Genomic DNA, 5454 nt, shown 5'->3' with positions numbered 1-5454 from the left:
CTGTAACCCATTTGCCTTTTTCTTGTACCTGAGGAGTGACTACCTCCCTGTAACTCCTCTCAATAACACCCTCTGCCTCCCGAATGATCCGAAGTTCATCCAGCTCCAGTTCCCTAACACGGTTTTCGAGGAGCTGGAGTTGGGTGCACTTCCCGCAGACGTAGTCAGCAGGGACACTAGTGGTGACCCTTACCTCCTACATTCTGCAGGAGGAACATTCAACTGCCCTAACCTCCATTCCCACTATTCTAAATTTCCAAAGAGACTGTTGAAAAAATAAGGAATAAAAAAAAACTCGTTACCTTACCAATCTGGCGCACATGTCCTTTTTATTTGGTTAGAGGAGGAGGATGGGTGGGAGACACTACACTAGTAGTGTTTCGTGTAGCGCAACGACACAAATATATGAATTCCCAGAAGTCCTTCGCTCCTCCCTCGCACCTCTCGGCAAATGGAGGCCCAACTCCTGAGGTAAGTCCCTTTTAATGCGGAAAAACTCACCCTTCCCAGCAGCCCTAGCTTCACCACTCCTTCTCTCCTCGCCGCTCTGGCAAAATGGACAGATTCTGCAATCTGTACTCAGTGTCCAGTCAGGCACTGAAACAGTATTAACAGTAGACATAAAATAAAAAGAAAATGGACAAAGAATAGGTTTTGTTAGCACCCAGTTTTTGGATGTTATGAGTGTCTTTAGAGCTTCAAACTGGAACTGAATGAATCATGTCAGATGCCATGTTAGTGCGGGCGTTGACATACATGCAGTGAACAGTGACCAGAAGCATGCAGAACAAGCAGATCATGGTACCAATCGAGTTGCAATGGCTTGATACAATAATGCCATATTAGAACTTAATGCTTCAACCAATGCCTATTCTTAAACTTGCAGAACTGTATATGTAACAGAAACAGAAGTTCTAATAAAAGATTACTGGTCCTGAAACATTAACTCTGCTTTCTGTCCACAGATGTTGCCAGACCTGCTGAGTTTCTGCAGCCATTTCTGTTTTTGTTTCAGATTTCCCACATTCACAGTTCTTGCTTTTGTATTCAGCAACAGGAAGTACCTGGCTAGTGTACAATTAAGTGTAAAATTGAAGAGGTTATGATATTTATGGATATATCTTTATTTTAATATAGATTGGCATTATATCTTTTGGGTAAATATGTGACATATGCCCAGTTTGACAGTAAATCTGGCAGTTTAATTTGTGTATATGGATCCCAAATGCCTCTGAAGGATGAGATTTGTTAATCTTTCACTTTGCAAAAATAGTCCGCTTTTCCATTCCTTGTACCAAATGGCTAATTTCCCCACACTGCTGCCTCGTTTTCCAATTCATAATTCTATATCCCTTTGCAACTTCTGTGTCTTGCTCACATTTTATTTTCCAACAAAGTACAAAGTTGATACATTGCCTTCATTGAAGCCACCACTCAAGAGTTAATTGCTAATTACAATTCCTACCCATGGTTTCAGGGCTATCCAGGTTATCCCTAAAGATCTGCATTTGTAAAACTCATTCACTACTTCAGGACTTCCCTAACTCTTCACATACTATAGTCAGTTGCAATGAGGGAAAGGTGGTAACCAATATTTATATACTGCAAGTTTTACAAACAATTAAGTGATAATGGCCAAATAATCTGTTTTAGAATATTGAATTTATTAGTCCTTAATTTAGTGAAGAATAAATATTGACCACCTTAACAGAGGTAGACAGGGGAAATAAGCATATAATATATTGGACGGCAGTCAGAGCGTAAGTTGAACATTTCATCCAGTTGTGTAATAGTGCAGCATTCCTGTTCTGCATTGGAATGTCAGTCTCTATTTTGTGTTCCAATTCCTGGATTGGAACTGGAAAATTCCATCCATGCAACTTACATGAGAGTGGTAACACTGCCATTCATCAGCTGGTAATAGAAGAAATTTCAGATAAGTCCGGACTGCATGGTGGCTCAGTGGTTAGTACTGCTGCCTCACAGCATCAAGGATCTGGGTTTGATTCCATCTTCAGGCGAATGTCTGAGTGGGGTTTGCATGTTCTCCCCATTTCTGTGTGGCATTTCTCCCACAGTCTGAAGGTGTACAAGTTAGGTGCATTGGCCATGCTAAATTGCCCATAGTCTCTAGAGATGTGCAGGCTAGGGGGTTTGGCCATGGTACACGTAGGGTTTATGGGTATGGGTTTGGTGGGATACTGTTTAAAGGATCGGTATGGACCAAATGGCCTGCTTCTACACTGTAGGAATTCTATGAAGATTTCCAGATTTTTTATGTAAGATGCTATCTCACCTTGTTCATTTTGCTCAGTTCAGAAACTTCAACTCATCTAATCCCCTGGTGATGATACGAAGAAACTGTTTAAATTAGATCAAATAAAATTAGATAGGTATCCATGCCTTTATAACTTTGGGATTTCTACTATCACTATCCATATCTTGAGACTACTAAGATGCATGTAGTAAAATGTGCATGTTGCTAGAGGAAACTCAGGCTCTCCAAGAAAACTGACCATCTCCACCATTATGTTCCATGCTGACTTTGCTTTTGTCACCTGAATAGGCCAAGATTTACTGGTGAATGTCACCACAGACTTTCTTTCCTCTGACTTATTCCTGCTGCATATCTAGGTTTGAAATAGTTCTATTTGTCTTCTTAATATTACTCTACTGACAATGAATGCAATTTCTGTCTCCTCTTGCCGTAGTCAGCAATTCTTGTGAGAACTTGGAGCCATAACTATAGAATATCGAGGCCACAATTTCTACCAGCACTGTCATTAGTTATACTGAGAAGAGAAGGAGTAGCAGTCAGATGCAGGAAGCAATAGGGTACAATGGGTGGACAATTGGGTGTTAATGAAATGAAGACAAATAGGAAAAATAAGTAAGAGCAGAAAGGCAAGGAGAAATAGGAGAATTGCAGATATATAAATGTAGTGTAGTGCTTTGTGAGGAAGAGAGAAGAATAGAGCAATACTTTGCGATGAGTATGAGTGAAATATGCTTAGTTGAGAGCAAATGGAGAGATAGGTTGCTGATGGGAGCTTTCCTGATGGGAGAATGAAAGACAGGAAAGATACTAAGTTATCAATTTAATTGGATTGAAGGGGAAGAAGAGTATTGGATTGAACTGGGGGGCAGATGGTATAGATTAACTGAAGGAACTGAGAGAATTTGAAGTGAACTGAACATGATTCTGTAAGGATGAGAGTGTAATAACTCCAGTGTTATGGTGAACTTGGTTTGCAGCTTCACCCTGAGACTAGGACTTGAAGAATGCAATGTGCACTGTTATTTTCAGGACGTTTTTTCTGCAACAATCACTTACTTAATCTGATTCTGTGTTTTTTCTCTATAACCAGAAATCCTATTCATAATCACACAGTTATTCCACCGCTTTCGATAGGTATTCACCTGATGGTTCCTATTAAAATCAACTGATGCTATTGCACATTTTCACAACTTGACAAGAGAAGAAAATCATTTTTTGGTCTTTCTAAACTTGCTTGAGGCAGCCCACTTTAGTGTACTCAATGCCTTTTCATTCTATGATCACCATTTAAGGTTAATGACCTGCTTAAACACACTTTGCCCGTGCCTTTCAGCGTTTCAAAGAGCTATCAGTCTTCCTTTTTCAAAACAAATCAAGTTAGCTTTGTTCGGACCTCAAATGGAGTGTGGTGACAAAAGTTTTTCAAATAAGGAGTTTAAACCTTTTGGGAAAGAAGGGAAGTAAGGCCATACTCTTAGGGTTCATGAGAATTTTTGAATGGGTTTAAAACCCTTCTTTAGCAGAGCTCCCTTGTCGGTTCAGTGAGACACTCCACACAAGCTGAGGACAGTCTGATTCATGCTTTAGTCTGTGTTGGTTTTGATGGTCTAAGGCAAATTGAATTGGTATCACTCCCTCTAGGTTAGGAAGAGGAGAATTACCAGGGGTTTCTGCCCTCGGTCTTTATCTGGTGATAATTGCTCGAAAAACAGAAAGTAAATGGGAAGAGGATCAGCATCAGTTCTGTGAATCTACAGAGGCAAAAATGTTACTCCACTCAACACTTAGTACTGTTCAGCCAGATCTTGGAGCAGGAGAACGATGGGTGGAGTAACACCCTCCTTCCAAAAATTAAGACTATTTCATAAATTAAAAATTGACTCGATCAAGATTTCAGAATAGTGTCATTAGAAGTGTGCTTGTCGAATAGTAACTTTTCAGTGTTAAAACTGAGATGCAATGAGAGAAAGATTTTATTTTTGCATCAATTGGAATTTCACTGTATGTAATAGCCATCTCCAAATATAAGGAAATATTTCACATAGGTACTTGTTATCTCATTTGGGAGCAGTAGTGTGAAGTTGAACCATACAAATCAGGTAGGCCTCAACTTTGACCCCTGGTCTATGCTGAATTAACTAATTGTAGCTGAGGTAGCAGTAGGACTGTCCCAGTTTCAAAATTAAAGCTACCAAACAAACATCTGATCCTGAAATCTCTGAAGTCTCAGTAGTTTCATCGGGATAGGTGGGTACTGCTTGGACTGGAATGTGACCTTGGGGAATCTCAAAATGCAGGCCCCCTCAGACAGGTATTTGCCAAATTTAATTTAGTTTGTGGATCAGCCTGCCACTAGGAAGCTTTCCGAGAGTTGAGTTTGCAGCAGTCATCCATCCCAATGAGGCTTTGTTGTTTATTAAACCTGAGGACTAGTATATATCAACTGGACCTGTGTATGAATAACTGGGTGATGTATCTGACAACTGCCAGTTAAGGAATTGCTCCTTAACAAAGTGTCTATCTTCAGAAGTTTGAAAAGAAATATAAACTCACAGAAAGGTTAGTAAGGGTGAGCATATTTGGTGATGATAAATTTAATATCTTGCTAATTTCATTTAAAGATTAACTTATTCAGGGTTTAGATCTATTGAGACTTTCTATATTTTCAGTTGAGCATTTCTGAATAGTAATTTGGTTTACTTTCTATTCAGTGACTGTTGGTGTCCATGATTCAGATCTTATTCCTGAAGTTGCTAGCTTATCATTTCTTTCAGAAAATGCAAGTGTTAATGATACTATAAGTTCAAATAATTTTCTACTTGTTGCACTAAAGCTGAAAATAATGATTTAATCACCAAGTATAGCATAATCTGCAATAAACTGTTAGTATTATCCATTAGTCTATTTTTGTTGCTATTTTTAAGCTTCTAAGAATGTAATTTCACATAGAAATTAACCTTATGTTTGAACCCTCTTAAGACCATGCTGCTATCTGACCTGTGCCAGAGTGATAAAAACAGCATCGTTATTATTGCTTACCTTTTGCCTAGAAAATGTTGTAATAAGCATCCACATTTCCTATATAAACTTTCTCTGATGTTCTTTCCTCCTTTGATAACAATTGGCATACCTCACACACAAACTGAATCAATTCAAGAGTTGGTTCATAATCACCT

This window comes from Chiloscyllium plagiosum, chromosome 33 (assembly GCF_004010195.1).
Source record: "Chiloscyllium plagiosum isolate BGI_BamShark_2017 chromosome 33, ASM401019v2, whole genome shotgun sequence".
Lineage (NCBI taxonomy): Eukaryota > Metazoa > Chordata > Chondrichthyes > Orectolobiformes > Hemiscylliidae > Chiloscyllium > Chiloscyllium plagiosum.
The sequence above is the reverse complement of the archived record's forward strand: the minus strand, read 5'-3'. Positions refer to the sequence as shown.